Source organism: Panicum virgatum, chromosome 2K (genome assembly GCF_016808335.1).
Source record: "Panicum virgatum strain AP13 chromosome 2K, P.virgatum_v5, whole genome shotgun sequence".
Taxonomy (NCBI): domain Eukaryota; kingdom Viridiplantae; phylum Streptophyta; class Magnoliopsida; order Poales; family Poaceae; genus Panicum; species Panicum virgatum.
Window position 1 is genome coordinate 40,094,445 of NC_053137.1, and position 10,545 is coordinate 40,104,989.

At 41.9% G+C, this 10,545-nt stretch overlaps 1 long non-coding RNA gene across 2 annotated transcripts; it reads right to left on the reverse strand.

Moving 5' to 3' along the window:
• Nucleotides 1-267: 267 nt before the first annotated feature.
• Nucleotides 268-7,919, reverse strand: LOC120676289. Of its 2 annotated transcripts, XR_005675764.1 has the most exons (3): nt 7,377-7,919; nt 2,274-7,241; nt 268-2,102 (listed from the first exon to the last, which is right to left on the reverse strand). It is a non-coding gene; the product is annotated as an uncharacterized LOC120676289 (long non-coding RNA). The 2 variants fall into 2 exon arrangements; XR_005675756.1 differs by having other exon boundaries at nt 315-7,241; nt 7,377-7,915.
• Nucleotides 7,920-10,545: the final 2,626 nt, after the last annotated feature.

A 10,545-nucleotide genomic window follows, 5' to 3' on the forward strand; every position in this document is an offset into this window, starting at 1 on the left:
TCACCTGCAAATAGGTTGGAAACCAAACTATACTCACACTACTTCATCGGGATTGCTAGTACCTGGACATCCGATACGATTTTTTATCGGATCACCTGCAAATAGGTTGGAAACTAAACTATACTCACACTACTTCATCGGGACTGCTAGTACCTGGACATCTGATATGATTTTTTATGGGACGTTCCGTTACAACATTAAAAATACAACGCTTGCAACATAAAATATTAATATTTACAAACATCGAAAAACACATACTGAGACACATCAAAATATCCGGAAGTGAAAGAGTAAATTTCCACCGCAACATCATATAGCTCTGTTTCATACAATATTCATTCAAAAAACGTGCAACATCAAAACAACATCAAATTCATATGAAGAAAAAAAAACTCCTCCACAAAATCAACTAGCTAAAAGAACACCCCTGCGGCAATATGAATCTCGACACTAACGTCTCGAATCAACTATTTCTACATTAAAAAAAAATCTACTGCAACATAGAAGAAAGCAGCTGTGGTGCTCCCAAAGGCGAGCCGTGGGAGCAGGCGCCGCCGGCCACGGCGGCGATGGCTCTGTTGGAGGCCGGCAGGTAGGTGTTGGCGTTCTTCTGCGACGCTGACGGGATGGTGCTCGAGGGCCCGTCGACGTCGCGGCGCCCACCACGGGAGAGGAGCTCCAGCCGGCAGATCTACTTGCAGCTTCGTCGCGCTCGCGAGCAGGGCCAGCTCCGCACTCGTCGCCATGGCCGTGGCCGCCGCCGACAGCGATAAGGGAAGCGCGCGGCACAGGGAAAAGCACGGCCTGCAACCCTGCAGCGTTGGGACTTGGGAGGCGACGTGTGCTGGGCCTGGGAGCAGAAGAGTAGGGGCATGCGCGGTGGAGAAACGCGGCCGAGAAAAAAAGTAAAAAGAACAATGGAAGGATAGAGAAGGCAGGTACGCGTGGTCTGGAGAACTGGACACGTGATGAGTGGGCTGTCCGATATTTCGATTCGGTCGGACGTCTTACTATTAGCATTATCGCTACTCCATTTTGATGAGACAAACTATAAGACTTCACTCCACTCCGAATCACCACCACACACCAATTCAACTCAAATATTTGAACTCATAACATAATAAATTATTAGCCAAACTATGGTTACAACCAATAAGAATTTTTTCTAATTTTTTTATAATGTAGATCTTGTCCTATTATTTTACATAGAGTAGCTACAATTATACAGAGTCATTTCAAAAAAAAATCGGTCAATTTTGATAAAATTTTATAGTGTGAACGCGAGGATTTAATTTCACGGTCCGGCTCTTGATATGGGGCTCATGTGTAGGTCTAACCACATTGCTTTTGCATAGAGTAGCTGTCAATCATACTGAGTCATCTCTAATAAATTTCGGTCAATTTCGATAAAATTTTATAGTGTGAACGCAATGTTTTAATTTCAGGATCCGGCTCTTAACATGAGGCCCATGTACAGGTCTAGCCACACTGCTTTGTACAGAGTAATTGTCAGTCATATTAAGTCATCTCCAACAAATTTCGATCAATATCGATAAAATTTTACAGTGTGAATGTGAGATTTTAATTCCAAGGTACTGCTCTTGACATGGGCTCATGTATAGGTTTAACCACACTACTTTGCACAGGGTGAGGGGATGACCCTCTCCTAAAAATGCCATTTGTAGGGGCACCCAATTTTCAGGGGTGGGTAAGAGGGTGACCCGCCCCTACAAATGCAATTTTTAGAGGTGGGTAAAACTAATATATCAATCGTGCTCACGGTCATGAGCGGCTTGGACCCTCACATGATAATTGAACTTGAAGTTGATCTAAATCGATGCTTTTACTTATGACTAGTAAGGTACCCGTGATAACGCCACGAATAAATTTAAAACATACCCCAAGCAACACATGATCCCTAGTCCAAACTAAGAAATATATGTTTCACATAAAGGACAGAGTTATTATGTTTATTATACAAACACATCCATAAAGCAAAATCAAAATTAAAATTTTAAAACCAATGATTTTCTCATAACATACTAACATGGAGACTCGATCCAAGCTCTGCTCGGCGTGGGTCAGAATGTACTAACTCAACTCTGCAAACATCAAAGAAAAGAACAGTGGAAGTATGCATTTTTTTTTATTTTTTGCCTATAAGTTTTGGGTCTTAGCATTTTTTTCCCTTTTAGCTATGTCTTCTAGATTAGTATTCTCTTCATACAGAAGGATAAGATACATGCACACGAAGAGGAGGAAAAGGTATATACTTGTAGATTATCCGCCAGCTCCACTCAATGCTCTAGCTGCTAGGTGAAACTCTGCTGATAGAATGAACTCATATACCTGCACGAATACATTATGAAAGACAAGGCAACAAAAAATGGGTGCAATGTGGGCCACTGCAATTGTACACAAAAACAAAAGAATATGTATAAAAGTATAGTAATTTGAGAACGGTAGCATACCCAAAATAGAGGTCAAGGTTATATACTTTGTAATTTCACCAAAGCAATTAGTGTGAAACCGTTTCTTTATGCACGAGTAAAGTTCAGAAGATGTGACTCTGATGCTTTCCTATTGAAGCAATCGTGCCTTAATGTAAACAAAAATTCTGGTAGTACAAGACAATAAAATAAATTGGAATTAAGTTGTCACATGGAAGCAAACTATACCTGGTTCGACTAAACAGTAAATCCAAATAGTACCAACACAACCTAACTTATTCCTTGTGCGAATCGCACCAGAGCAAATGGATACACCAGACCAAAACAAGTTATAATATTCCCGCTTATCTGGATGCACACTGGTAGCGGCCCTGGGGCGTTCGCCTCACAAGCTATGTAGTCTTTTCCGGAAGTAAGAACTGATAAAATAAAAAATTTCAACAGAGAATCTAATGACTACAGTCAAAGCAGGAGCCATGTATTGGCAAGAGTTGGTTGCATTATCAGATATGCACACCATACTGACCAATTAACATCCATTGTCATCAGTCATGACAAACATTGTAGCGCTTCCATTTTTTTTGAAAACTGTAAACATAGACAAACAGAAAGTATAGTTTGCCTAGATTCACAACATGTTCTTTGTTTGGTACAGCATCAAAATGTTTGGTTATGGATTTTCAAACTTACCTGCCAATTCAGTTATTCTTCCTTTCCCTACATATGGCAATCAAATCACCTTGATCTCCACAGAAGAGGAAGCCAATCCTATACAAACAAAGAACGAAATCCACCCAAGCATAGCAAGAGCTCAACTAAATGCAGGGATTTTTGGAGGTACACCTTGTTTCTGTCCAAATATTTCAAGCCCAATCCTACATTATAAATTCTAATTTCTAAATATATTTTCTTTATGGTTAGTACATGTATAGAGAATACATTTCCACCTAATAGAGATTAGGTTTCCACCTGATGATGAGAACACAGAAGAGTGTAACAACATGAAAAACACACCAAAAATGACATCTTACTAAAAGGATAATTTGCTAACCATCCAAAAAGGTTCCTATTGCCACATACCGTACATGGCTGCAAAACTTCAGTAGCCCCCATCTTTTACCATGTCTTTGAGTTGCCAATAAATGTGCCATCATTTTCCCAACATCATAGGTTTAAGATATTCAAAATAAGTAATGCCACTTTTCCAAGCTAATTTACTATCCTTGATTATGATATTGCAGTCCTCTTTTTTATTCATAGAAAACAAGCATAATTAAATCATTATATTTAGATATCGCAAGATCAAATGTGATTCAATTGCCAACACTATAAAATCATTGTTCATAGCACATCTATTACTAACAAGTATAACTGGAGCTAGAATGTCATAGTAGTGAAAGCTATGGCCGTTCCATAACCTGATAACCATTATTCAGCAATTGAATCTATAAGGAAGAGCCATGCGCAGGAAGATAAATTGGTCTTAGAAAGAGGGAAAAAACTTTGCATGATGAGCAGGCTGGTACTCCCAGTGTCAATGTCGGGAAGCATGATGAGCAGGTTAGTAACCCAAGGCATAGTCAATTTGAGGAAAATGGGAAGTGAACTAAAAAGAACAAAAGCAGTAAATACTCCAAAAAATAGGAAAGGAGGGTGAGAAGGTGACGCACACCATTCTCTGGCTACACAAACAAGAGACGACATCCCTATTATGAATTTCATCAAACATCCAATTCCAAAGAAAACACAAACATAATTCTTTCAGCTAGCTATATCCTTCTGGAATACCTATAGCCAAGCACAGAGGAAATTCATAATAGGACAATGAGAAGGTGAAACAAATAAGTTCATAATTGGGCGTAGCGCAAATTAAAATAAACACGGACTCCAAAAGCACTATCATTAACACAAAACTAATGCTTCCCCTGAATAGCTATGAACACGTATGTCTGAAACTCTGAATTAAAAGCAAAGATCGAGAATGACTACAATACCCTTAGTTACCATGAGGGGCGGCAAATTTACTACAATACCCTTAGCTAATAAGGGTAACAAAAAATCAAAAGGCTATGGTATCTAATTGTAGCACTGATACCGTCAAAGCACCTTATCAATATTTGAATCAAAAGGCTATGGTATCAAAAGGCTAGTTATCAATCTTTGATTCCTAGAATGGGCATGGACAGGCATAGTTAGAAACACTTAAAACAGAGTCACTGACAGCATATGAACCGGTAGCTAATCAGAATTAAATCAAAAGTTAATAAGGATTCAGTCAGAACTGAAAACTGAATCTCATGCTGCTCCAATTTTCAGCTTTGCATCAGCACAAATAAGAAAGTACTCCACAGGATAAGTTTTTTTTTTCATTCATCAGACCATCATTTAATAATCTCATATATAGATAGATATAAGAGCAGAATGGAGACTACGGACATGTGCACTTCGACATTGGACTTTACCTATGGGTGCCCGTGCTAACGCTACGGGTGCATTTTAGAAGTACAAAAAGTAGAATCAAGTAATAGAAAAAATAGTCTGATAATTTTTGTTTCGAAACGGACAGTGAATTAAGAGAATATGCATAAAAAGAAAGTGGACAATCATCCTACATTGGACTGTACACTGGTCAGTAGCTTAAATCCATCTTTCTTACCTTAAGAATATCACTTCCAGACATAAAGCCCTGGCTCCGTGACAAAAGATAAACAAGGCAATTTTAGCACAGCATATTACACAAAACTTATTGCACGAAAGCTTTTAGGTAAAAAACAATTTAAATGATCACACCAGAAGTTCTTAAGCTGGCTCACTGATCATCTCAACTTTAGCTTCAGATAAACCTCAGATTCCAGAAGGTTATGCAAGATAATTTTGCTTGAAAGAAATAGCAGCGAGATAATTGTAATAAAAAATTACCGATCCCTAACAGCTTAGATCAATTTCTAACAATATAGTTATCTAGAATGTGCGGAGGTCTCATATCTGGGAAGACAAGTAGAATATAAGTACGGAATGAAGAGGAACAATGATGATATTCTCAACCTATTAGTAAACGAAAAGACATTATCACATTGCAAAACCAGTCAAGAGAATTTATAGGACAATGGGGGTACCTAAGAACCTTACGAAAAGTAAAATTTCAGGACAATGCTGTGCTACAGATCAATCTGAATGTAATGCAGAACAAAAGCAGGTGAAGAACATCTCAAATGGTACAACAGGGACTGAAACTGATCCGCATCTGAACTCTGAACTTGTAAACCAGTTTTGTTCAGTCTTTGTTTTTACAAATATTGAATGAGCATATGAACACAATCACCGCTAGAAGAACAATCTTAACATAAAAAGCTTCTGCACAACTGAAACTTGAGCTAATGTTCACTGTTTACAATACTGTAAGACAACTAATTGCAGATGTTCATTTTGTGGTTCTAGCAGTACATCGTTGAATTAAGAACAACCAAACTACTAAAACGAAGAGGTGTATCTTCCATTACCTTGGAGGAGCAGCTGGGCATAACCACAGGCGTGGTGGCCTCGAGGAATCTCTCAACATGTACATAGGTTAGAAACTCTATTTGACTATTAACAGATTTAAAACAATACAGTAGGCATCATGCAAAATGTCCCTGCAAATCACTGTATCATATAAAACAGCAGGAGCACAAGAGAGTGCAGGTTGTATTTGTACTGGTGGTTCGTACAGGTAACATGTCTCCGTACGGCTCCTCCTCTCTTCAACCAGCAGCAGCAATGTTCCTGAGCAGCGGTGCCGTGGATCGAGCAAAAGGTAGCGGGGAGGAGGAACTTGAGCCAAAGTTTAATTCCCGTGCACTCCAACAAGTGCTGTAATTTTTCAAACTCTAAATGGGATTGCAACTCTAATATCTTTTATATAGAAACCAAAGCATGCAAAGAAATGGGATTGCCGAGTATAGATTAGTTAGTATGAATTGGAAAAACCGAATGGAATCCTTACATTGTCAATTCCACTACAAAAGAAGAAATGCTTTCGCAATGCAAATGAGCAACAAAGCATCTGGAACCAAAATATAAAAGAATTGGAAGACTGTTGTTGAAACCATGAAGAATTGGAAGCACTTCTCACCTTTCACGTGCCACATCTAATTTGTGTACTGCTGCTTACAAACCCAGCCTTGCCAATGTCATAATAGCTTCCTTGAAAAAAGAAATGCAACCAACTGTGGAAATCCATACGCAAGAGTAGCTTGTCCTCTATGGAGAAGAACAGTGAGGTTGGCGCAGCTCCTGTATGTATGAACAATACAACTTTGCAAATTGTGTATTGTAAGGCTTATCCATGAAACAATACAACTTTGCATGATGAGCAGGCTGGTACTCCCAGTGTCAATGTCGGGCAGCATGATGAGCAGGTTAGTAACCCAAGGCATAGTCAATTTGAGGAAAATGGGAAGTGAACTAAAAAGAACAAAAGCAGTAAATACTCCAAAAAATAGGAAAGGAGGGTGAGAAGGTGACGCACACCATTCTCTGGCTACACAAACAAGAGACGACATCCCTATTATGAATTTCATCAAACATCCAAAGAAAACACAAACATAATTCTTTCAGCTAGCTATATCCTTCTGGAATACCTATAGCCAAGCAGAGATGAAATTCATAATAGGACAATGAGAAGGTGAAACAAATAAGTTCAGAACCAAAAGGCTAGTACTGTCATCTTTCACCAAATATCCATGTTCTGCAAGCTTATCCAGTTCTGGGCGTACATCTACGAATCTCCCGATGCATATGCATAAATCGGCCCTAATATATGAAACGCAAAAATTTCACATCAATGCGGTTGCCCAAATCTTGGTAGCAGTAGCACAATATTCCTGTATGGATCTGAATCCCAATCGCCTAATCCCTAGTGGCAGGAGGCAGAGGGGATAAACTTACTGTGGGAGGGGCCGCACTGGACAGGGTGCAGCCTCTTGTAGGCTTGTACCGAGGGGCAGCGCCGGTTGTGCCGGTCGCCGTTCGCCGCGTGAACCGGCTGGCGCTATATGTGGAGGACGGCGCTGGTCTTCGAGGGACGGAGCGCTGGGGCGTCGGCCTTCCTTGCTGAGGCATTGTGCTGCGCCGGCTGCGGATCTGCCTCGGGGCGGGGCCGGCTGCCATTCTTCTTCCCCCATGGCCCCATCTCAGCCGGAGCCCGCTGCCCGCGCGCTGGCGGCGGCGGCCTAAGCCCGCAGGGCGGGGCGGCGGCGCAGGTCGGGTTCGCGGGTGGTGAGGCGTGCGCCACTCGTGGCGCCGGCGAAGGGCGGGTTCGGCGGGAGGCGAGGGCGACGCTGGGGATTCGCGGGAGGACGGCTGCGGCGGGGTTGCTGCCGTCCGGCACTTTGGGCGGAGGCGCTCAGGGCGGAGGCCCTTTGATCTGCCGGCGATCGGCAGGAAGTCGAAGAGCCAGCCCTAGCCGGCGCCCGTGATCCCAAAAAAAAAGGAAATAGAGGCGAGGCAGGATTCGAACCCCGGCTGCGGCAGGCTGGTTTCGCGCGTGAGGCAGGCTCCGCGTTGAGTCGCGCGTTGAAGCGCATGATCCAAATGACGCCGGCCGTCGATCGTGGTTGAAGCTTCTGAGGAGGGATTGATAGTCGTTGGTTTCAATTGTGTTGGATTGCTGTGTACAAAATCTTGGGTACACAATTTATTTCTACTTCTACGGGGTGCATTTGAGGTTGTGGCCATAGCATAATTTAATCTATCCTTTATGGGATGGAAGCTTCTGATGAGGAATTGATAGTCGTTGGTTTCAATTTTGTTGGATTGCTGTGTACAAAATCTTGGGTACACAATTTATTTCTACCTCTGTGGGGTGCATTTGAGGTTGTGGCCATAGCATAATTTAATCCATCCTTTATAGGATGGATGGAGGAGGAGGAGGAGGAATTATGGTTATTTATCTATATATATGTTTATCTTGTGGGTTAATGATATATACTTATACTTAGTTAATGCTTACTAATAAAACTTGACCAACTACAAGTGCTTGTTGCAGTTAAACTGTATCAGCTATTCCTTTAAATAGCCTTGCATGTACTATAGTTATTTCGCTACCACTTGTTGAGTACCAACAATAAGTGTACTCATCCTTGCATAATTGTTGCTCAGACCACAATAATTATCCGGAATACCTAGAAGACTTCAAGGATTTCTAGGCGTATGTCTCCCAATCATCTGCCTGTGAAGTTGAAGATCTGCTGCTACTCTATAAATGTTTATTTATTCGCATGAGATTAAGACATTTGGTTATATAATAAAGTTATTAATACTCTCTTTCGTTATGCATTTGTGATGATATTCGCTTTATAGTCTATTATCGTGTGTAAACTTGATCCTGCCGCACATATAAGATGCATTCGGTTTTTCTTCATAAACCGGCTTGAGAGTAGACCCTGCGCCATTGTTGTGGGGTGTCTTGCCATTGTATTTGCCGAAGCTAATAATAACTAGATTGAAGCTTTCAGGGTAGACGTGCAAACCAATCTCATGGTGAAAAGCGGGAAAATCAGTCGCCGTCATTTGGGACACGATATCCTTCCTAAGCGGCTCGTGCCTCTTGATGGGCTTTGATGATGTTCCATGCGTCACCACCTATGGCCATGTAGTTGCGGAGTTCTCCCGTCGGGGCATCTTGGGGGCGCCTCTTGGGGGCGCCAGTTGTTGGCCGGGGGCACGAGAGGTTGCTGTCGAGGTTGGTTGCCCCTGCATCGCTGAATGGGCTGGTGCTGGTGGTGGCTGAAGCGTTCTTTTCTTTTTTATATTAAAAAAAATCAAAATTTCAAAAATATATGTCCGTTTGGAAAAATTTCAAAAATACATCCCGATCGCCCTATGGGAGGGCGACAGGCCCTAGATGTAATTTTTTTTCTTCAAATTTGCAACGAGGTCCATGGCCGAAAAAAATAAAAGAGGGGCATGTCGCCCCCCAACGGGCGACAGGGGCCTGTTGCCCACCCCAGGGGCGACAGGGTCCCTCCCTCCTATATAAAGCCCTGGCCGACATTTCCTTATCATTTCAGCCTAAAAATTCAGGAAAAAAGATAGGGCTGAGGAGAAGAAAAGCGGCGAAGCTCTGCCGAATTCCGCACTTGTGATCTACCGGTAACTTCCGTATGAAGCCGTTGATATTGTATAACAATTTAATTTAATTAGCGGATTAGCTGAATTAGATTTGGTGCTTTAGAACACTCGTTTAGTATTACAATTTGAGTACTATTACAGACTTGTTTTTAAATTAATTATGCATTAGAATATAATTATGACAGTACCTTATTGATATTGCAGCATAAGACAATAGAATTATGACAGTACCTATATTTTCACGCATCGATTTAGTATACGATAGGTGCATTATTGAAATCATTGTTCGTCATTTGGCGCACCACACTATAGCGCCAATGTCTTCGTCAGGATCAACCTACATTCTGTGAAGCAAGTGTGTAGCCACCGTACCTGAAGGAATTGATGTGCCAATGTGCTTCTGCGGTTCGTTATGCAAGTTCATGCAATCTGAGGTTTTAGGAGATGACTACGGCATGAGGTTCTTTATGTGTGAGAACTACGAATATGATCCACCTAAGCGATACGGCAAAGACCGGGCCAAGGTAGCAGGACAACATACACTATTTTTCTTTGTGACCTAACATTTAGTTATGATTCTAACTTTTGTTGGACAAAGTCTCCTCCGCCTCTTTGTGATTTTATGCAGTGATTCGACACCATGCAGTCGCAGCAGGCAAAGGACTTTGTGGAACAACAAGCAAGGTGGGCTGCAGAACGTTGGCGCCGAATGAAGCACGAGTAACAGCAAGAGGAGAAGCGCAAGAAAGAGCAAGAAGAGATTCGCAAGAGGATGGAGGAGGTGGATCGTAAGGCGGCGGCCGAACGTGAAGCTGACAGGGAGAGAAAGCGAGAGAGGGCACGCCGTGCGAAGGAAGTCGGGCCCGAAGCAATTAGGAAGGGCAAATATCCTCGGTGCACTCAGTAGAGTAGTACCATGTAATCCCGACATTTTACATTCCATAAGGCATGGTAGGTTTAGATGCAACAAGAAATTACCTTGTCG